The 24,670-nt window shown below is 35.9% G+C and overlaps 1 long non-coding RNA gene across 1 annotated transcript in view; it reads right to left on the bottom strand.

Annotated features, from left to right (window-relative positions):
- The window catches only part of LOC131384346 (uncharacterized), a 78,792-nt gene extending 74,833 nt beyond the window's left edge, over positions 1 to 3,959 (bottom strand). Inside the window, exon 1 of the long non-coding RNA XR_009215100.1 lies at positions 3,802 to 3,959. This is a non-coding gene — a long non-coding RNA (uncharacterized LOC131384346). The remainder of the gene's footprint in view (positions 1 to 3,801) is intronic.
- Between the last annotated feature and the right edge of the window lie 20,711 nt (positions 3,960 to 24,670).

Genomic DNA, 24,670 nt, shown 5'->3' with positions numbered 1-24,670 from the left:
CTACTAGGTCTAAAACAGAGAACAAAGTAGTGGTTCCCAAACTGACCAATTTCAGAATTAACTAGGGAGTTTTGAGAAACAGAAATTTCCTTTATCCTTCCCAGATATACTCAATCAGAATTTCTAGGGCTGGAGTGGAGTGTAGGAATCTCAAGGAAAAACAACAAAAAAGTTTTCCTGCTCTAGGAAGCCATTGTTTTAAAATTAATGGCGATACCAAATTTGCTAAAGTAACAGAGCGATCTGTAGGTTTTCACTTTCACTTTTTGAAGGGTCAGCTTTCTAGACTCTGGGAGAAACAAACTGTATCCCAGGCTGATGCAATTAGAAGACAACACAGCAAGTTAGAAAAGAAGCAAAATGACTACAGAATAATCAGTAAAGTGAAGGATTTAAATCATAAATGTATAAGTGCCCTTAAAGAAGATATATGTTACATATTATCTAGATTTTTCATCAGGAAAAGTCAAAATTGTTCATCACAAAGGTAATCGTTTGCATCGATATGGGAATCTCTTTTGGTCTTCAAAACAGTGAAAGATAGACAGGAACACTTCTATCTTCCTCATTTTGAGATGCAAAGCTTGTCTCAAAGTTACAGATAATTGAGCCAAGTTACAGAAATCTATGTGTGCTGATCTGTTCTATTTGGTGCTATGTTTTACAGGCAGAGCTGTGAAGTCAGGGGACAGTGTTGTGGGTCATACCTCACACTCTTTTAGTGTGACAGGAAAGTGTATAATGCATTTCTTGTAAATGTTGATAGCAAAGGTTTGCAACTTAAAGGGGAATTTCATATATTTAGAAAATACTTTGAGGTGAAACCCTCACTCTTTAAAGGATTATTTAAAATGGTGGCCGGGCGCGGTGGCTCACGCTTGTAATCCCAGCACTTTGGGAGGCCGAGGCGGGCGGATCACGAGGTCAGGAGATCGAGACCACGGTGAAACCCCGTCTTTACTAAAAATACAAAAAATTAGCCGGGCGTGGTGGCGGGCGCCTGTAGTCCCAGCTACTCGGAGAGGCTGAGGCAGGAGAATGGTGTGAACCTGGGAGGCGGAGCTTGCAGTGAGCCGAGATTGCGCCACTGCACTCCAGCCTGGGTGACAGAGCGAGACTCCGTCTCTAAAAAAAAAAAAAAAAATGGTAATGCTACTGCCTAAATTTGTAGATTGGAAGGGAGGTTAAAAGGCATTTAGTCATGTTCCCTCATTTTATAGGTGAAGACTCTAAGGCTCAGAGTGCTTTATGGTTTGCATAGTAATTCATAGCTAATCTGAACAATTTTTGGAAAAAGGACATCTTTTCTCTTTTTCCATAATTATGGATTTGTTAAAGATACTAAAATGAACTAATTGGTGATTTACGTTAGTTCAAATTACTAATTTTTTAACTTTAAATTCCACTTTTCATGCAAAAATGAACCATTTTATAATACTTTGATGTATATTTCAAGAAGATACTGAAGAAGTCTTCTTTTCTAAATAAGATGTTATACAACTGAGATAAAGTTTATTATTTTATTTATGAAGGATTCCACCATTTCCAAAATTAAAATGTTACTTTCTTTACCTGAACACTAATAATAATGGTGGTTTCAAAGGAGCAGCAAAAGAGAAATATTTTCTATTTTTCTTTACAAGCTGTTTACTGTTTTTATTTTGCTATTATGGTAATAGACAGAAAATTATATAAAACAATATTTTGAGGGAATTTTCTCCTAGTTGGTTTTAAATCACTGTGCTCCCTGAAACATTTCAATGTTTAAATTCTTCTCAAGTTATTATATTCACCAGTACCTGATTAATCCATTGCAGATATAAAAATGTATTGAAGAATAATAAATGGATACCATGTGATTTTTTTAAAACTTGAACAGCTAATGAATGTGGCAACATTTTAAAGGAGGGGATAGAAAAAATGTTCTGCATAATCAATAATGCATGATTCATACTTAAACATCATTAATTTCTAGCACTATGACATTTTTAAATGAATATATTGAAATGGAAACATAATGTTTTACAAAATGTTTTCCATATGGCAGTAATCTGAAAAAATGGGAAAAATTTGTCATTCTTCACTCAGTTTGGCCCAACAAGACTAAATAAAATATTTGCTATGATGTGATGGAAAATAGGGATCTTCTGGCTTATCAGGAAGTTTCTGGAAGTGAGCCTTTCTTACCTAATTGATGTAAAAAAAAAAAAGAAGAAATGTATAACTTTTCAACTTGTAACTGAAAGAAATGGCAATTTGGGAATAATGGTAATATTACTGAAGGTAAAGCAGAGTGCTGTAGAAAAGCTATCTCTTGATGATATTCTGTGGTCCTTCAAGTAAATTAAGTCCGAAGGTTGGCCTCTTTAGTTTTATTTACCTAGGTCAATTAATGCCCTTAATTTTTAAGCCACTTTGTGCTTGAGTTTTCTGTTGCCTGTAAATTAATGCCTCTTTACTGGTAGATCATTTTAAAATCTAAAATTGTACCATGTGCTGCTGTCATTGATGCCGCGTTTTTCTTTGGGTTTTTAGCCAATGATGTAAATGTTGTAAAGCCTGAAGCTATATAAGCATATCCATTTGTAAATCAAATAGATAAATAACCTTTAGGTATAAAAAATAGCCTCAACAGGATTATTGTAGAATTCCCCTAGGAATATCATAAGTAAAAATGCCTTTTAATTGCTGTAAACCATAGTGTGAACTATAAAGTTTACACTATTGACATGCAGGATCATGACCAATTTTAAAGATGAGTTGATAAATATTACTCAAGAGAATAAATTCACATCCATATCTGCTCCAAAGTAATTTTCTAAAACTTGCATTTGTGTCCTAGTTACTTTATCAGGAAATGAGTCTTTAATTTGGAAATATAGTAGTATGGAAAGTTTGTCAAAATTTCTTTTTGTAGAAAACTTGACTGCCCATATATGATCTTAATAGGATAGTTGGAAACAGTTAATAAAAGTGGACAGTCTATTTCACTGGCATAAAGTCATCCTTTTTGAGGTCATTTACATTTGTCTATCTTTGAGAAAGCAACATACTTGGTTTCGGTTTCTAGGTGGAACTTCTGAGTCAAGCTTGCTGCTCAGAGCACGTGGCATTTTGCAGACTTCAACTCTACCTCAGCACTTGGTTACAAACCACATTTTTCTCTAAAATAGGGGCAGTTTATATATTATGAACATTGTGTTTACCTTCAGGAATGGTAGTAAGTAGTTTCAGCCATTACAAATCATTATTTTTTTCTCACATCCTTAAGAGCCTCTACTGGCCGGGCACGGTGGCTCAAGCCTGTAATCCCAGCACTTTGGGAGGCTGAGGCAGGCGGATCACGAGGTCAGGAGATCGAGACCATCCTGGCTAACATGGTGAAACCCCGTCTCTACTAAAAATACAAAAAAATTAACCGGGCGTGGTGGCGGGCGCCTGTAGTCCCAGCTACTCGGAGAGGCTGAGGCAGGAGAATGGCGTGAACCCGGGAGGCGGAGCTTACGGTGAGCCGAGATCGTGCTACTGCCCTCCAGCCTGGGGGACAGAGCAAGACTCCGTCTCAAAAAAAAAAAAAAAGAAGAGCCTCTACTAGGCATTTCTAAGTTCTTCCAAGCTTCTCTCTCCTTTCCCAACTCAATGTTCTGCTCCTAATCTCCTCAGCTACTCCTCATTTTATTGAGTCATTGGCACATGACTCATCCATTACTGAGATTAAGCTGTGTCTACCCCAAAATTGTGACCAATTTTACCATATCTGAATGGATGTATTTGTCAGTTGGGGCTATCATAGCAAATTACCATAGACTGAGTGGCTTCAACAATAGAAATTCATCTTCTCATAGTTCTGGAGGTTAAAAGTTCCAAATCAAGGTCCAACAGGGTTGGCCTCTGGTGAGAGCTCTCTCTTCCTGGCTTGCAGACATCTGCATTCCCGCTATGTTCTCACGTGGTCTTTCCTTGGTGGGTATGCAGGTAGAGAGAGAGAAAACTCTGTTGTTTCCTTTTATAAAGAAACTAATCCTATTTGATCAGGGCCCCACCATTATGACCTCACTTAACTTTAATGATTATCTTAGAGACCTCATTTCTAAATACATCCACACTGAGGGTTAGGGCCTCAACATATAAATTTTGGTGGGGGGACACAAACATTCAGTCTCTAATACTGAAGAACAGGTAGTGGGAGATTTCAAAGTTATTATCTGCATGAGTTATTGAGCATAACTCTGGGAGGTGGGAGTATAGGGAAACACTTCCTAAGAGAGAATTGAAGCATGTTTGCTTTGCGGTCAATGGATGAAATCCAACCAATGCAGAGAATATACTCATAGAATATTATCTCTTTCTCAAATACTTCCTAGAGAAAATGATAGTGTAAAATATGAATAGCCTAAACATTCGTGACTTCTATTCTGAAATACAACTGCGCTAGACCTTTGTCCAGTGATTAAAAAGTGTTTTGGGGCCGGGCGCAGTGGCTCACGCCTGTAATCCCAGCACTTTGGGAGGCCGAGGCGGGCGGATCACGAGGTCAGGAGATCCAGACCATACTGGCTAAAACGGTGAAACCCCGTCTCTACTAAAAATAGAAAAACTTAGCCGGGCGTGACGGCGGGCGCCTGTAGTCCCAGCTACTCGGGAGGCTGAGGCAGGAGAATGGCGTGAACCTGGGAGGTGGAGCTTGCAGTGAGCCGAGATCGCGCCACTGCACTCCAGCCTGGGTGACAGAGCTAGGCTCCGTCTCAAAAAAAAAAAAAAAGTGTTTTCGGATTCATAAATGAAGGTCATTAACACCCTTAATATTGAAACAAGCAAACATTGGACATTAGCATCCTTGGTTAGGCATTAGCAGGCAATGGAGTACCTCTGGTAGGCATCATCAAGAGCATTCTGGTGCTTTTGATGAAAACCTAAAGTGTGATTTGACATAGGTATTCACAGAGGAAAGGGAGGGAGGATGAAGTCTATGAAGTGCTTGTGAGAATCTTGTTTTTGTAAACATATGAAACAACCTCTGTAATTTCTGCAGAGGTTAAACTTAAATAACAATATTTGGAGATAATATGTTCAGAATACCTAGTATTTACTTAACATTTAATCTTTTAGTAATCCTATGAAGTCGTCACTAATATTATTTTCTCATATTACTGATGAGAATGACAGAGATATTTAGCACCTTGCCCCAGATAATTTAGCATGTGACAGAGCTGGCATTAGAAGCAAGACAGTTTGACTCTCTACTTTTTAGACTCGTGTTTTTTAAAACTGCTGGAATTCTTGTACTTTGCTTAAGTACTATTGTTATACTAGCTTTTACCCTGAAGCAAAAATGGGTTTTGAAATTCAGGTTCATTTAATGGGTGCACAATAAAGTTTGGGGAATTATAGCAATGAAAATATCTTTAGCCTGTGGGTAAGATATTACCTTTACTTTATTCATCTGGCCATACTATTGCAGGCTAGTCAGAGATTAGAGAGTAACTTCCTTTCCTGCAGGTTGAAAGATACATTTATTCATTTATCAATTCACAAAATTTTTTTTAAATGTGTAGCTAAGATACACCAGAAGTACTGGGCACAAAAATGCAGTCATAAACAAAAATGGATAGAAACTTTTCTGGAAAAATTCCTTTCTAGCCGGTAAGTAGCAGCTAAAGAGCTGTGAACAGTGGTTAATTGATTGATTAGCAGTTTCAAAGAATACTGTTTTAAGGTGATAAATATTCTGTGACCCAGTTAAAGAACTAGCAGAGTGACCTAAAAACTAATTAACATATCCTGCAGAATCAGATAAACCTCTACATTCTTTTATTCATCTCTCTGTTTTGTGTGTCTATTGTCTTATCTTTCTGTCCATGTCCCTGTACTATTTTTTTTCTTCCACTTCCTTTCTCTTCAAAACATTTAATCAAATAGAATGTAGCTAAATTGTTTTTACTGGTTTTTCCATTGACCCAGAAAGCGTAGGCAAAAATACGTGTTTGGGGTTTTTGTTGTCATTGTTGTTTGTTGCCTTTTGTTTTTTTTCCAACTCTAGAGGGACACAGAAGTTTTTCTGGGAAGAGGAGACCTCATCCTTAGTAGAAGGGTAACTGTCAAATGATTAGGCGTCCAGCCAGCAGATGGAATAGGAAAAGGAACCGTGGTACTGGTGACCCCCCCAAGCAAGTGAAATAATCCGTTAGAGGAAGAGACAACTTTAAATGGATACTATTTCTAGAGAAAATTTCCACGTTATCCATCATTGAGAAAATTTGTAACTCATACCTTTACTCCTCTTTTTCCCTTTTCCTTGTATATTTTCTGAAGATTAAGAGAAAAGTCCAATTATAAATCCCTCTTCCAAATGGAAGAGAAGGGGGAGTTTTAACTTTAAACAAAGATTGAAGCTCCGACTATTACATGGGACAGGACATATTAATGATTAAATTGTGGCTGACCTGTTAGCCTTCAAATGACCTGAGAACATTTGATAGTGTATAAAAGTAATCAGAAATTAATGGGGCTTGCCGGAATCTTCATTGTAGGGCAGGGGATTTGTTGCCCAAAAGATCATATGAAAGGGGCAGAAAGACAAAAATAATTTTGCTTTCTAAAAAAATCGACTTTATGGCTTTACCTCCTGTCTTACTACAGTTACATTTGCTTATATGTAACAATATCCTCTGGAGCATATCCTGGGAGTAGATTTGCAGAGACAGCTTATGAACATATTTAACTGCTAATTATAATCCTGAATTGTTTTTGACTTAGACGGCCTAAATGTTTTCCTCAATTGGCTAAACTTTAGACAGGTTTCCTCTTTCCTCTGGGCCTCCAACCTTCCTCTCATCCAGACCTTTAGAGAATCTTGATGGCCTAACCAGGGAGTTCCCTCCTCCCCTTCCTTTTCTTAGAAAATTTACTTAAGAAAACCTGTAATTATAAATTCTTTCTCTGCCCCTTTGAGATGTAAATCTTGTAAAAACCTCTTGCCAGTTTCACAACCCAGGAATATTTTTCTCAAAGACCTGAAAGTCATTCCTTTGAAATGTGATAGGAAAGGAAGACAGAAGCACTTTCTTTCAGTCTCTGTGGCAGAGTAGCAGCCTAATGTCACGGGGCATGTAGCTCCAAGTTCTAAACCTACTTTCTGTCACGAAGGTAAAAGAAAGTTTACTTTTTCTTTGAATAAAGCCAATTAGTAAACACAGATGGCCTATGATTACCCTCATCCCAGCTCTATAATACCCTCCCGCCATTGTACCATCTTTTTCTTCCGTGGAGTTGAGTTCAAGCTGAGCTCTGGCCTCTCACTTCTACTGCAATAACCTTAATACAGTTTTTTCCTTGCCTGTTTAACTATGTCTGGTACAATTTTTATTTTGACATTTTCCAATTACCTTATCATCAACGGTGTATGAGAAATTCTGTTATTGTAATTTCTAGTCATAACTTGATATTTCAGTTGTCTGTTTACTGTTTTCATCATGGTGGTTGTTCAGTTACATCTCATTTTAAATTTAATTCTCATTTTACTGATATAAGATTGATCGTTCACCTTTTCATATGCTTAGTGGATCTGCATATTTTCATTTTCTGTGAATTGCTTGATCAAATTATTTGCTCATTTCTGTTTTGTTTTTTTTGTTTTTGTTTTTGTCTTGCAGATGTTTTAGACTTTCCCGATATATTCAACATACTAACCCTTTGTTGGCTATGTGTAACACACATCTTTCTCCAGGTACAGGCATATCTACCTGCTTAGTATATGAGTCTTGTGAAGGATAGAAAATAAGCATTCAATGTAGAAAATTCTATTTTTATTTTATATAGACTTTGTGATGTTTTATTTGAAAAAATCTTCCTTTGCATTGCAACCACAATATGTATATTTAGAGACAGGATCTCACTTTGTCACCCAGGCTGGAGGACAGTGGTGTGATCACAGCTCACTGCTGCCTTGAACTCCTGGGCCCAAGTGATCCTCCTGCCTCAGCTTCCAGAGTAGCTGGGACTAAAGATGCATGCCATTGTGCTTGGTTAATTTTTTTATTTTGAGAGAGACAGGACCACACTGTCTTGCCAGACTAGTCTTGCAATCCTGGTCTCAGGCATTCCTTCCACCTCAGCCTCCCAACGTTCTGGGATTATAGGTGTGAGCCAGCCTATATTTTTGAAATTTTGCTTTTTATATATGACTAATTCGCTTAAGTAGAATATGAGGTACAGATCCAATATCATCTTTTCGTGTAGCTATGTATTTTTTCTGGCAATACTTCTATATGCTTGATATGATTAGTTTAAAAATTAAATCGAACAGAAATCCCTAAAAATTGAATGTGAAATGTCACAAATGAACCTAAGTATTTATCTGGTGACATTGATTTTTTTAAATCACTCTTTATTTTAAAACATAGTAATTGACTATACATCCTTGTGGAATATAACTTAAAGACAAGGTAATGGAAAATATTTCAAACTGTTTTCAGTGACATAATAAATTACAACAATGGTATTGTTAGTTTGAAATAACAATGTATGTGTCTATGAATATATATATGTGTCTATGAATATATATGTGTGTCTATGAATAAATATGTGTACATATATTTATGTACCTATATGTATAGTACTTATGTATAGGAGAAGGAACCTATAGATTAAAAGAGATTTAAGAGTACATAAACTAATGATAATGTGTAGATCCTGTTTGGATCTTAATTTAAGCAAACCAAATATTAGAAAAATGTTTTAAAGACTGGGAAGGAAATTTAAACTTAGGTAAATATTTGATAGTCTTATTGTTAACTTTTTAAAAGTGTGTGATGGTTAATATTGAGTCTCAACTTGATTGGATTGAAGGATTCAAAGTATTGTTCCTGGGTGTGTCTGTGAGGGTGTTGCCAAAGGAGATTAGCATTTGAGTCAGTAGACTGGGAGAGACAGACCCAACCTCAATCTGGGTGTGCACCATCTAATCAGCTTTCAGCATTAAAAGCAGGCATGAAAAGAGCAGACTCGCTAAGTCTTCTAGCCTCCACCTTCCTCTCGTGCTGGATGCTTCCTGCCCTCAAACGTCAGTCTCTAAGATTTTCAGCTTTTGGACTCTTGGACTTACACCAGTGTTTACCAGGTGCTCTTAGGCCTTCAGCCACAGACTGAAGGCTGCACTATCAGCTTTCCTACTGTTGAAGTTTTGGGACTTGCACTGGTTTCCTGGTTCCTCAGCTTGCAGATAACCTATTGTGGGACTTCACCGTGTGATCGTGTGAGTCAATTCTCCTAATAACTCCCCTTCATATATTCATCTATCCTATTAGCTCTGTCCCTTTAGAGAACCCTGACTAATACAAAGTGTAACGGTAAAAATTAATTATGCATTTTTTAAAATTTTCCTTGCAGTTCCAGGATACATGTGCAGAATGTGCAGGTTTGTTCCATAGGTATACGTGTACTATGGTGGTTTGCTGCACCCATCAACCCGTCATCTACATTAGGTATTTCTCCTAATGCTACCCCTCTCCTAACCTCCCACCCCTTTAACAGGCCCCGGTGTGTGATGTTCCCCTCCCTGTGTCCACGTGTTCTCATTGTTTAACTCCCACTTGTGAGTGAGAACATGTGGTGTTTGGTTTTCTGTTCCTGTGTTAGTTTGCTGAGAATGATGGCTTCCAGCTTCATCCATATCCCTGTAAAGGACATGACTTCATTCTTTTTTATGGCTGCATAATATTCCATGGACCCAGCAATCTCATTAGTGGGTATATACCCAAAAGATTATAAATCATTCTGCTATAAAGACACATGCACATGTATGTTTATTGCAGCACTATTTACAATAGCAAAGAAATGGAACCAACCCAAATGCCCATCAATGATAGACTGGTAATTATGTTTTTAAAAATATTACTTATCTTTAGAGAAACATAATAAAATATTTACAGATGAAATGATATGATGCCTGGGATTTGCTTTAAAATAATCCAGAGAGTAAAGGGAAAGCAGGTGGGTTTAGAAGTGAAATAAAATTAGCTAGGAGTTAATAATTGTTGAAGCTTGGTAATGGGTACATGGAGCTTCATTATATTATTTGCTGCACTTTTGTATATGAGTGAGAGTTCTACAATAAAAATAAAATGTTAAAAAAAGGAAAATAAATATATATTTTAAATTGCATGGGATACCAAAAATACAATTAAAAACTACACCACAAACATAAAGATAAATTTTAATCAGTAGTATGGAAGATAAATGTGAGATACTTTCAGAGGGACACATTAAGAAGATTAAAACAAATAAAAGTAAGTTTATGCCTTAATAAACCACCCCCAAACAAAGTGGCTTATAACAACAATTATTTATTTTTGTTCATGGAACTGCAAGTCATCTGAAAGTTGGCTTAGACTGACTTGAGCGGCTTGGCAAAAAGTCCAGGTCTGCTGACATGTTTGCCTTCCTCTGTGGACTAACAGGCTTTCTGGGGTATGACCTTATTGTTGATGGCAGAAACACCAGATGGCAAGCCCAACCATGCCAGAACATTTCATGCCTCTGCTTTTGTCACATCTACTAACTTCCCTTCCATTGGACAATGTAAACTATACATCTGGACTGAATGATAATCAGCGAGGTGCACTTTACTTCTAGTGGAAAGATCAAGTTCAAATGGAAAAGGGGGTGGTTACAGGGTAGCATAAGGAAATGGGGTAGATAGTTAAATATGTTTGCCACCTTCATCACATTTTCTTAAATTACAGTCATGTAACCTTCACTGACTTTCCCAGGAATCCCAAATCTCTCATCCAATCCTAGCATTAAGCTCAAATTTCAGGATATCAAGATTTACCTTAGGTACAGATGCAATTCCCTTTAATTCAGAGACCAATGAAATAAAGAAAAAACCTCCACAAAACTAATAAAACAAGTTATCTGTTCCCTGAACAACAAATGTATAATAGTGGAACAGAGATAAAATAAATTGGACACGCCCTTCCATTCCAAAAGTTGAAGACTGTGGGATACAGGGCATTCACTGGCTAATTAGAGTTCTGACGTCTTCCTGGGCGAATGGCAGGCCCTAGGGGGTCTGCACAGAATAGCCATGGAGTCACATGCAGACACTGCTTCTTGGTATGATCTGGGAGCTAAAGAACGTTTTTAATGCTTGAAAGAAGTTTAAAAACAAAGCAAAAACATAGAAGGATATACAGACATTACATGTGACCAGCAAGCCTAAAATATTTACTATCTTCACATTAAAATGTGTCAAATGCTGCCCTAGAGCTAGGGAATTCGCCTTGACTGAGCCTGACATCTACTTTCTGGTAATGACATCCATAGTTAACCATTGCTCTTGACTCCACAGCCCTGTAGAAAATACATATTTTTTTCCTTTTGGTGCCTGGGCAACTTTCACAATCTGCTTTCTGCCTATAGAAACTTGGAGGTCCAGAGAGGTTTTACATCTCAAATTGTCTGTCTCCTTTAGTACAGGCTGGCAGGGCTTTATGCTAGTTCTGCCTTCTTATAAACTCCACGGAGTTTCTGTTATACATCAGACTTCTGTGGAGCCACACCTTTAGCCACTCTATAATCATCTTTGGCCAAGAGAATCTACTAAGTGCTCATATTAACTCAGAGTTCTTATAAAAGGATGTTAGAGGGACACCCTTGGTTTTGTCTTTTTCTGAGGCCACACCTTACTGGTCCTATCTGCATGGCACCACTTCAGATTTGGTCTCTCCTCTGAAGTTAATTTGGTAAGAAATACTTTTATCTTCCATCCCCCAAATTTCTGGCCTGACTATATTCTCTTCACATTCTGTTTTCTGACTGGCCAGTTCCTTTCTGAGCTCAGCTTTTTCTCGTAGTACCTTACCAAACACATCTGGTAACAACAGCACACTCTTTCAAATTCTCCTTCAAATTACCTCCCCCAACTCTACAAATCCATTAGGTAGATTTTCTCCCTTCCACATTATCACAGGTGGTAGATCCTAACCAAATATTTTCTCACTCCATAATACAGTTTGCCAATTTTACAGCTGCTTTGTTTCTTCAATGCCTACCACCTGGTCCCAAATCCACTGCTATACATTTTAAGAATTTATTACAGCAGGACTGCATAGCTAGGTACCAATTTCTGAGTGAATAAGTATTGCATATCAATGCTGACTAAAAGCTACCTGACATTGAATAGCTTAAAGTAGTACTGATATATTTTTGCTGCAGAATTTGTGAGTCAACTAAGATGAACAGATATTAGCCAAGTTTGTCAACTGTAGCAGGCTGGGCTTGGTTCAGTGAGCTCACCAAAACAAGTTCTTTTAATGTATGTAGAAAAAATGAAGGCCCAACTGCCTAGTACATATCAATTCTTTGTGTTTCTTCTGCTAACTACCTTTGTTCCAAGAAATTCACAGGACTGAGCCTAAAGTTCAAGGGTAGGGAAATATACTGGCTCTACAACAGTAAAATTATAACTCTAAGTGTGTGACTATGGGGAAGAATAAAATTTGGGACCAATAAGTCAATCTCCTACTGAAGATAATTGATACAAAATACAAGTAATGAAAACCCATCTCAACATTTACAGGTGTTTCTGAATGATGAATCAGAACATCTTGAAGAGAAGTGGAAATCAATGTCATATTTGAAGAAAACACATCAGACCTTGCGAAAAAAGACACTCATATATTTCTGAAGATCTTACCCTATTATTCAGTAAAACAATTTAAACATTCAATTTAGAAAAATTAATTAAATATATGCAATGAAAGACAAAAATAGAAAACAATAAAGATAAAAGTAGGAGTGATTACATTAGAAAATAAAAAGTAGAATTAATTATAAATATGTCCTTCAGCTAATTTTAGAAAAACAAAATGGAAAAACCCTGGCAAATCATGTTAAGCAAAGAAGAGAGAAAAATAAGTAAAAATTAGAAATACAGTTGTCCTTCCTTATCCATGGGGGATACATTCCAAGATCTGCAGTGGATGCCTGAAATGATGGATAGTACAGAAGCCTATATATAAATGGGTGCAGCACACCAACATGGCACATGGATACATATGTAACAAACCTGCATGTTGTGCACATGTACCCTAAAACTTAAAGTACAATAATAAAAAAAAACAAATAAAGAAGCCTATATATATAAATTTTTTTCGATATATATTTGCCTATGATAAAATTTAATTTATAAATCAGGCAGAGTAAGATATTAACAATGATAACTAATAATAAAATAATCATAACAATATATTGTAATAAAAGTTATGTGAGTGTGGTCTCTCTTTCTCGTTTTTTGAGATCTTGCTCTGTCACCCAGGCCGGAGTGCGGTGGCCCATTTCAGTTCATTGCAACCTCTTCCTCCTGGGTTCAAGCCATTCTCCTGTCTCAGCCTCCCAAGTAGCTGGGATTACAGGTGTGTGCCACCACGCCTGGCTAATTTTTGTATTTTTAGTAGAGATGGGGTTTTGCAATATTGGCCAGGCTTGTCTCAAACTCCTGACCTCAGGTGATCCACCCACCTCGGCCTCCCAAAGTACTGGGATTACAGGCATGAGCCACTGCACCTGGCCTCAAAATTTCTTATTGTGCTGTATTCACCCTTCTTATAATGATGGGAGATGATGAAATACCTACATGATGAGATTGAGTTGAAGGACATACGCACTGTGATTTAACATTAGGTTACTATTGACCTGAGGACACATCAGAAAGAGGATCCCCTGCTTTGGGTGATCTTGGGTCATCAAGCTATGAGGCTGAAAATGGTTGGATATCAGGAGACTATTTTGATTTCTAATGGGTGGGTAGAATATGCAGCATGATATGCTGGACAAAGAGATGATTCATATCCAAAGGGATGATTCACATCCTGGGTGGAATGAAGGAGGACAGCATGAGATTTCATCATAGTACTCAGAATGGCACACAACTTAAAATTTATGAATTATATATTTCTGGAATTTTCCACTTAATATTTTCAGAACTTAGTTGACCATGGGTAACTCAGATGATAGAAAGTGAAGCAGTGGAAAATTAGAGGACTACTGTCAAAAAAATTCTGCAGCAATGTATATATTTTCAAAATGTTTGACTTCCTAAAATTTGGTCTGAATAATATAATGGCATTTATGTAATTATAAATTGGATTTCAAAAATACAGTTTTATTAAGCTGATTAATTAATAATTTTGAAATAGTCATTATATCTTCAAAAAAAAAGGAATGAATGTGAAATGTTAAAATTTTGGTCCCCAAATAAGTTGTCTTTTGATTATAGATGTAATATAATCTAGCTTTTACTGAGTGTTGACTAGGTGCCAATCACAGTGCCTGAACTTTACATGGTTAACCTGTTATATTTTATATATCTATGGTAATTTTATTATCTCCCTACAGAGATTCAGTGAAAAAAAACTGAAGACTAGAAGATAAAAAATTTTCCCAAGGCCACCTAGCTTGCAAGTGGCACAGTCTGGATTTGGATCCAGGTAGTTGCAGTGAAGAGCTTCTACTTTTAATCACAATGCCATTCCACAGCTTGATGCAGATAAAACATTTTATATTTTTCTACTTCTAAATTTGGAAGAAAGCATATAAAAAGAAAGTGTGAAGGAGGAAGATGTACTAAATGGCAAGTTTATAAAAATAAAAAGGTAATGAGAAAAAAAATCCAAAGGCTACATAAGGTCTCTGGTTACCTTGTTAGGTGAAGTAAACTCAAATAACAAATTGCTGTAGTAATTTGCAATAAAATTCTGGAGTAATTTTAATTAGAGAAAGACATCCAAATTTTAAACAAAGTTAGGACAAAACTTAGAATTATTGAATACCCTAAATATGGAGAAAGAAGCTAAATACTTTGTTTTATGACAAAACAATTACAATTTTAAAAATTATTTATATCATAAAATTGGACTGGGAAAGGGTTTTTAAAATAAGACCTGAAAAGCATAGGCAACAAATACAAAAATAGACAAATGTAATCTCGTAAAGCTAAAAAGCTTCTGTACGGCAAGGGAAATGATAAATGGGGTGAAGACAACCTACAGCATGGGAGAAAGTATTTACAAACTATCCATCTGACAAGGGATTAATATCTAGGATATAGAAGAAATTCAAACAACAGCAAAACAAGCAAGCAAACAAAAAACAAAAATGAAGAAACCCAATTATCCAATTAAAAATTGAACAAAAGACCTGAATATTTTCCCAAAGAAGATATACAAATCGCCAACAGATATATGAAAAATGCTCAATATCACTAATCATCAGGGAAATGCAAATCAAAGCCACAATGCGTTACAACCTTAGACTTGTTAGAATGACTAATGTCAAAAAGACTAAAAATGCATGTTGACAAGAATGTAGACAAAGGAAAAGGAATGCAGTGTTGATGGGAATGTAAGTTAGTAGAGCTATTATGGAGAAAAGTATAGAAGTTCGTCAAAAAATTAAAAATAGAACTACCATATGATCCAGCATTCCCATTACAGCGCATATCCAAAGGAAATGAAATTAGTATGTTGAAGAAATATCTGTTCTCCCATGTATATTGCAGTGCTGTTGACAATTACCAAGGTACGGAATCAGCCTCAGTGTCCATGTACAGATGAATGGATAAAGAAAATGTGACATGAATATTTACAATGAAATATTATTTAACCATAAAACAGAATAAGATCATGTCATTTGCAGCAACATGGGTAAACCAGGATGAAAGTTTAAGTGAAATAAGCCAGGCACAGAAAGACAAACTCTACATGATGTCACTCATATATGGAATCTAAAAAATTTGATTTTATTGAAGTAGAGATTAGGATAGTGGTTACCAGAAGTTGGGGGTGGTATGGGGGTGAGGTTGGGGTGGGGGTGGAAGAAATTGGTCAATGATTTGTCAACAAGTACAAAGTTATAAAGTTACAGTTAAGCAGGAAGAATATATTTTCTTGTTCTATTACACAGTAAGGTGACTATAGCAAATAACATTGCAGTGTATATTTCAACATAGCTAAAAGAGAAGATTTTGAATGTTATAACCATAAAGATACGATGATTTCTTAAAGTAATACATATGATAATTATCCTGATTTGCTCTTTATACAATGTATAGATGCATTGAAACATCACATTGTACCCCATAAATATGTACAATTATATGTGAATTCTAAATAAAGAATAATTAATAAAAAATAAATTGATGATACACCCTGGGTATAAAAATTCCAACAAGAGTACAATACCTCATTGACATACTAAAATCATGTTTTCGGAAAAAAGAAAGAAAGTACATTTGGAATTCATGTACATTTTATGAAGCCCAGAATACAGAACAAGTAAGATGTAAAAAAAAGGGGTTTTAGAATTGTGGAACTACAAATAGTATTGATTAATAGCAGTTGAATTGTGGGTTAGGATACATTAAAATTATTCTACCTTTCTATTTTTCCTCTATTTTAAAATTGTATAGAAGATATCAACTACTTCAAGTTTGTAAAATGTTATCAACACTATGTTTATATATTCACAAAATAAGAATGCTGAAAAATAATCATATGTTGACAAAAATGTTTCATTTGATTATGAGGACTTCACAGATGCTATAAAGACCATAGATGAACTCATTGGGATACAAGGAGTCCAAGTCAAAAAAAATTGTGTTTTGGGTTATACTTATTACAGAAAGATTAATATTTAATACTTGGTAAATAGATGTTTATGAAAAACAATTATATATTTTAAAAAAGAGTGCAGTTAACTACACGCTAAGTGCTTTCACATCCAAGAAAAGCCAAGAAATTGCCTCATCAATTATAATAAAGCACTTCCATTTATCACAAAAAAGTATATATTATTTGTTGTGACATATATAGATGCAAAAGCATAAAAATAGACCAAAATACATACACATAATTTATTATGGTGGATGTTTCCAATAAGGAGTTGCTTGAATTGAGACAAATGATGATATATTATTATTTTTTATTTTTTATTATAAAGTTAGCTTTGGAGTATATATGGTATATATGGCATAAACTTAGCACTTGTCAATCTGACTTCTATATCAGATATTTTTGACTTTATTTTTATTATTTTACATTTTAAAAATCCCAACTAATAAATGTGGTCCTTAAACGTCTATATACAAGCAAAGAGTGACAATCTCTTCTCATTGTTTCCCTCCAAAGCAGGATAACTGGAGGATGGCTTCACTTGGAATAGAAACACATTAAGTTGCATATCTGATTAAGAAACTGATGCAACAGTAGAAATGTGTTGTAGGTTAGTGGAATATGTCTCCAGGGCATAGGGTTTAAAATTCAGAAAGTACTGGGCTGACACCATGAAGCTGCTATTTAATTCTCTTTTGGGTCAAGCATGATACTAACAGCTTTATTTCCCAAATGTACCATCTATAAAATGGGAATCATAATAATACATATCATATATTTATAATTAAGATGAAATAGACTAATATATGTGGTGAGCTTAGAACAGTGAACACACAGTAATATTGCTATTGTTACTATATTGTTGCTTTATATTGCTGCTAAGATTCTTGAGGGGTTTTATCACTTGTTATCTGATCTTTATTTATTTTTTTTTTTGGCCAATTTGTCTTTTAATTCATCCATGTAGATTTATATATCAGTAGTTCTGTTTTGAGGACTTTATCATATTTCTTTTTAGGGGAATAATTGTATTTGCTTGTATAATCATGTGTACATAATGACATTTTGGTCAATGACACTGCATATACGATAGGGGTTCCATAAGATTATAATAGAGCTAAAAAATTCTTATCCCACAGTGATACTGTAGCAGTCATAACACCATAGCACAATGCATTATATACGTGTTTGTGGTGATTTTGGTGTAAACAAACCCACCGCACTGCCAGTCAAAGAAAAGTACAGCACCTAATATTATGTACAGTACACAATATCTTTTAATGATAACAAACCACTTTGTTACTGGTTTATTAATTCACTATACTATACTCTTTATCATTATTTTTGAGTGTACTTCTACTCCTATTAAAAAATGTTAACTGTAAAAATTGCCTCTTGCACAACATTAATTAGAATCGATAAGAACAAGCTCCTTATCTTTTTGGCAATATCTGGGAAAAATGTTAATTTTTCACCACAAGGAGTGATGTTTACTGTAGATATTCCATAAATGCCCTTTAACAAATTGTTTCCTTCTATTCTTAGTTTTTTAGAAGTTTCTATCATACCATGAATGGATGTTGTGTAGAATTTTGTCGTGTTTTTCTACCTTTATTTTCTCTTCTAATTTAATAGGGCGGAATGCAATGATTGATTTTCAAATGTTAACCTATCGCTTTACTCCTGGAAGAGCTCAACTTTAAATGATGATGCATTTACATGATTTAAATGATTGATGATTTAAATGATTGCTTTGTAAATCATGAGATTCCATTGCTAATATTTTATTAAGGATATCTGTGTTTGGGATGCTGAGGAATAGCCACTTGTAAATTTATCATTATGTAAGTTCAGGCTTTTTTTCAGTACTTTGTTGATTGCATAAAATGATTTGGTGTATGTTCCTTCCTTTAATATTTTTTGAATGAATTTGTATAGAATTGGGATCTTTTTCTGTAAAACACTTTTTAACTGGAATTTTCTTTGTGGGAAATTGTTGATTATGTACTCAGTTTCTTCAAAAGATTTTCTGTCTTTTTCTTGAGTCCATTTTAGTAAGTTGTGATTTCCAAGAATTTTCCTATAGCATCTAATTTGTTGGCAATAAATTCTTTGCATTTTGCTCTTCCTTTTTGAAATTCTGTAGAATCTGTAGTGACATTCTCTGTTTTATTCCTGATAATGTTAATTTGTGTCTTCCTGAGATATGTCAGGGATTTATTAATTTTTAGTCTTTTCAAAAAATCCAAAGTTTGTCTTCGTTGGTTTTCTCTATTGCTTTTCTCTTTGCCATTTGATTTCTTATCCTCATTATTTTCTTTCTTCTACTTATTTTATATTATTATTCTTTCATTATCTTCTTGAAGTGGAAATGTAGATAATTAATAGTAAACCTTTACTCTTTTCTAATATTAGCATTTAATGCTATAGGTTTCCCTATAATAGTGCTTGAGATGCATCTCACAAATTTTGACATGTCGTACTTTCATTATTATTCACTTCAAACTATTCTCTCTTTTTTTACTGTGATTTTTTTCCCTTGGCCTACATGGCATCTGGAACCGAATTGTTTAATTTTCAATTATTTCTGACTTTCTACATATCAAGTTTAATGGATTTCTAATTTAGTTTCATTGTTTTCAGAAAATATACATTGTCAGATTTAATACTATGATGGTTATTTTATTTATTTATTTATTTTGAGACAAGGTTTTACTCAGTTGCCCAAGCTGGAGTGCAATGAAATGATCACGACTCATTGCAGCCTCGACCCACGGGGCTTCAGCAATTCTCCCACCTTAGAGTGCCAAGTAGTTGGGGCTACAGGTGCGTGTCACAATGCCTGGCCAATTTTTGTTTTTGTGGAGATGGGGTTACATCATGTTGTCCAGGCTGGTCTAGAACTCCTGAACTTAAGCAATCTGCCTGCCTTGGCCTCTCAAAGTACTGGGACTATAGGCGTAAGCCACTGCGCCCAGTCACTTTGAAAGTTACTGAGAATTATTTTAGTCCCTCATTATGGTCTACTTTGTTAAAAATCTATGTTCTTGCAAAAAATATGTTTTCTGCACGTAGGTATTATAGTCTATAAACGTTAATTAGGTCAAGGTAATTTGCAGTTTAAAAAAATTGTCCATATACTCTCTTATTTAAAAAAAAATTCTATCTTAAGTTATAGGTTAACCTGACTTTACATGCATTTCGAGACTGTAGGTCACAAGCTTTATGAAAACACACACTTTTATCATGACCAGTGGAGGATGTGTCACTTGCGATGCCAACTAATCAACTGTTGTGTAGATTAGTTGTAGTAAGAGGCACTTACTGAATCTGCACAGGCTACTTTCTCTAAGTAGGCAGGTGGTTCCTACATTGACTTCGCCTGGTAGTGCTGTGACTACCTGTTCATAGTTAAATATTTTTCCAAACAGATGATTTTCATAATGGCCTCACAAGATAGTGTCAGGTGAATCTCCTGCTGAGAAAACAAGTCACTGGATCCAAAGCAAGTTTACCAGTTTGCCCTCAGTAAATGGCTAAGTATGGTAGCGCGCCATGGTTATATGGAGGTACATACAGAGGCAGTGGGCTAACAGGGATTGCTGTTTTGCCTGCATCATCACCTGTGCTGCCAGCAGGTTTGTTTACTGTTTTTAACCCATGATTAATGAGAGAAAAATGTATCATATTTTGCCTAATGGTCTGTGATTTTATTAATTTGGTTTAAAAGTTTTCTTTATTTCTGTGAGTACATATGGGGAGGACAGCTGGGGGTAGAGAAGGCAGACAAATGTTCAGTCTCCCATTGCAAACCAGATGCTGCCTGACTGGAAGTAAGAAATATATAAATTGCTTGGCTAATCCCTGCCAAAAACCTACTGTCCACTAGTGAAAAGCAAATTGGTACCTTGTGTCAGTACTGACACTTTTATTTCCAAACTTATCTTTTGTTTACCCGTATCAGGGGTTTTCAATATGTTTTCCAACAAGAAAAATTATCCCTGGTAAACCTGAGCAGTCTCACAAAATTCTCAGTGAGAAAGATATCGTAATTTATAACCAGACAAGCCTGTGTGCTTGAGGGTCTCTGGGATTTTTAGGTAGTGAAGCAAAGCAAGTACTGGAATCTGATTCTTTTCTTAACATTTAGCCAATTTAAATACAAGTTATTCTCAATCTGCTGTGTAATTCCATGTTACCTTAATCAAAATATACTGACAACACACAATAGGGGGAGAGATAGGAAGGAATTGACAGTTATTGAGATATATATATATTTTTAACTTCAAGGCAGACAACAGAGTCTTTTCCAAAGACTGTGTTCCAACTGTACCTATATTATGTTACAAAAATCCTTACAAATCTTATGAGATGAGCAGTATTAGCCACAGTTTAAAGAAGAAGAAACTAAGCTTCAAAGTTAGTACCTACCACTCTAGGACTTTCAGACTATGAACACAAAATCAAAAACACGAATTCAATTATCTACAGTGTTAATGATCATACTAAATCTTCTATTACCACTTTACCTTACCTTCACTGATCCAAGGACATTATTATATCTGTCACTGTACTGAATTATTAGATAATGTTACATAAATGCAATGCAACAAAATAATCTAAACTTTCAAAAATCAAATACATATTTTTTCTCTAGAAGAAATATTCTTCCTAAGAAGTGTCTGTACAGTTAAGATGTAACAAAAACTATTAAGATATTAATGACATGCTTCTAAACTACATGATTCATTTTTATTCAATGACAATTGATAAATTAACTCTTTTGTGTGAAAGACGGTGAGTTTAGGGCTCCCCCCCCCACCACAGAGTCTTGCTCTGTGGCCCAGGCTGGAGTGCAGTGGCAGATCTCTGCTCACTGCCACCTCTGCCTCCCAGGTTCAAGTGATACTCCTGCCTCAGCCTCTGGAGTAGCTGGGACTACAGGCGTCCACCATCATGCCCAGCTAATTTTTGTCTTTTTAGTAGAGACGGGGCTTCACCATCTTGGCCAGGCTGGTGTCAAACTCCTGACTTCATGATCCACCCACCTTGGCCTCCCAAAGTGCTGGGATTACAGGCGTGCGCCACCGTGCCTGGCTTACTTTAGCATTTTTTTTTCTTTTTTTTTTTGAGATGGAGTCTAGCTCTGTCACACAGGCTGGAGTGCAGTGGCACGATCTCTGCTCACTGCAAACTCCACCTCCTGGGTTCATGCCATTCTCCTGCCTCAGCCTTCTGAGTAGCTGGGATTACAGGCACCCGCCACCATGCCCAGCTATGTTTTTGTATTTTCAGTAGAGACAGGGTTTCACCATGTTAGCCAGGATGGTCTTGATCTCCTGACTTTGTGATCCGCCTGCCTTGGTCTCCCAAAGTGCTGGGATTACAGGCGTGAGCCACCGCGCCCGGCCATGTTTAGCTTTTTAAAATCCCTCTCATTGCCTCCCTATTACTTCCAAATTTTTGTTTGTCATATTTTTACATTATCTCAATTTAGAGTATTCTAAAATTCCAACTCCCATAGTTATTTAGTAATAAGATTAGTTCTACATTTAATGTATTCAGTACTCATCACTGGCCATTTATATAGTTTCTTTACATTTATGTTAATTGATTCAAATCCACTTTTAATTAAACTTTAAGTTTTGAGATAATTGCAGAATCACATGCATTTCTTTTTTCAGATGGAGTGTCGCTATGTCGCCCAGGCTGGAGTGCAGTGACGCAATCTTGGCTCACTGCAACCTCCACCTCCTGGGGTTCTAGTGATTCCCCTGCCTTAGCCTCCCAACTAGCTGGGATTACAGGCACATGCCACCACGCCTGGCTAATATTTGTATTTTTAGTAGGGACGGGGTTCTGCCATCTTGGCCAGGCTGGTCTCAAACTCCTGACCTCAGGTGATCCACCTGCTTCGGCCTCCCAAAGTTCTGGGATTACAAATGTGAGCCAGCACGCCTAGGCTCACATGCATTTTTAAGAAATAATTACGAGTGATGTAATGTACCCTTTTCCAATTTTCCCAAATGGTAACATCCTACAGAACTACAGTAAAAAATCACAACCAGGGTAATGAAATCAATACAGTCAATATATAGAAGATTTCCATCACCACCAATGCCTCACGTTACCCTTTAATAGTCGCAATATATCGAAGATTTCCATCACTTCCAATGCCTCACATTGCCCTTTAGTAGCCACAACAAATTCCCTGTTACTTTTTAACCTTTGGCAACCATAATCTACTCTTCATTTTATATGTAATTTCAAGATACAGAAAACATCAAATATTCCTACTCCTGACTTCTTTATAGGTTTTCTAAATACAAGATAATGAGAGAGGAGAGCAGAGCAAACCTGGGAGCTAATTGCAAAAATACTTTTTTTTTATTTCAACAGTTTTTGGGGTACATGGGTAATTTCTTTAGTGATTTCTGAGATTTTGGTGCACACACCATCCCAGCAATGTACACTGTACTCAATATGTAGTCTTTTATCCCTGAACCCCCTCCTAACCTTTTCCCCCAAGTTCCTGAAGTCCATTATATCATTATTATGCCTTTTTATCCTCATAGCTTAGCTCTCTCTTATAGGTGAAAACATATGATATTTGGTTCCCCGTTCCTGAGTTCTTTCACTTAGAATAATGGCTTCCAGCTCCAGCTAAGTTGCCACAAAATACATTATTTTATTCATTTTTTGGCTGAGTAATATTCCATAGTGTATATAGACCACATTTTCTTTATCCACTTATTGGTTGATTGGAACTTGGATTGGTTCTGTATCTTTGCCATTGCGAATTGTGTTCCTGTAAACATGCGTGTGCATGTGTCTTTTTCATATAATGATTTCTTTTCCTTTGGATAGATACCCAGAAGTCGGATTGCCAGAGTGAATGGTGGTTCTACTTTCAATTCAAAAAAGACATTGTTAATTGAAGTTTTATTGCGATAATTGTAGACTCACATGCAGTTATAAGAAATATTCCAGAGAAATCTCTTGTGCACCCTGCCGTTTCCCCCAAAGGTAGCATTTTATAAAATTCTTCTGTAATATAATATATCACAACCTGGACTTTGAGATAATCCACCAATCTTATTCAGATTTCTTCCAATTTTACTTATACTCACTGTGTGTCATCTGTGTCTGTGTGTATGTGTGTGTATATATTTACATATATATATACACACACATACACACACACACACACACACGTATTAAATTCTATACATTTTTTACCCCAGAGCTTGGATACTTGTTCAACTTTTTCCAATAAGTAGGTACATTGTATGTCTTTTGTAAATTTGGAAAATTTTCAGCAATTATTTCTTTTAATACTTTTTAAGCCTCATTCTCTTTCCTTTCTGAGACTCTGATAACACGAATTTTAACCTTTTGCTATTGTCCCACAGGTCCCTGAGGTCCTGTTCATTTCTGTCTACTTTTTATCTCTTGCTCAAACTGGTGAATTTCTATTGTTCTATGTTCTAGTTTATTGGTTTGTTCTTGTCCAATTCTGGTGCTGAGTTCACCCACTGAGTTTTTCATTTCAGCGATTGTATTTTAAGGTCTAAAATTTCCATTTGATTTTTCATTTTGCCTTGTATTTCATTCTTGAGCCTTTTTATACATTGTTGAGACTAGTTTATTCATTTGTTTCAAGCATGTTTGTAAGTACTCATTGACACATTTCATGATGGCTGCTTTAAAATGTTTGTTAGATAATTGTAACATCTTTGTCATCTTAATAGTGGCATCTATTGATTCTTTTTTTCATGCAGTTTAAGATTTTTCTAGATCTTGGTACAATAACTAATTTTTTTATCAAAACATGGATATTTTGAGTATTATGTTATGAAACTCTAGACCTTATTTCAACCTCATATTTTAGCTGGCTTCCTCTGAAATTGCTCTTGCAGGGGAATAGTGGGTTTCTATTGCCAGGTGTTAGAAGAAATCCCGATTTCCCATTTGGCCTCCACTGACACATGAGGGGGTGC

Source organism: Hylobates moloch, unplaced genomic scaffold, assembly GCF_009828535.3.
Source record: "Hylobates moloch isolate HMO894 unplaced genomic scaffold, HMol_V3 SCAFFOLD_10, whole genome shotgun sequence".
NCBI lineage: Eukaryota > Metazoa > Chordata > Mammalia > Primates > Hylobatidae > Hylobates > Hylobates moloch.
Note: the sequence above shows the minus strand (reverse complement) of the source record. Positions and strands in the feature narration are given on the sequence as shown.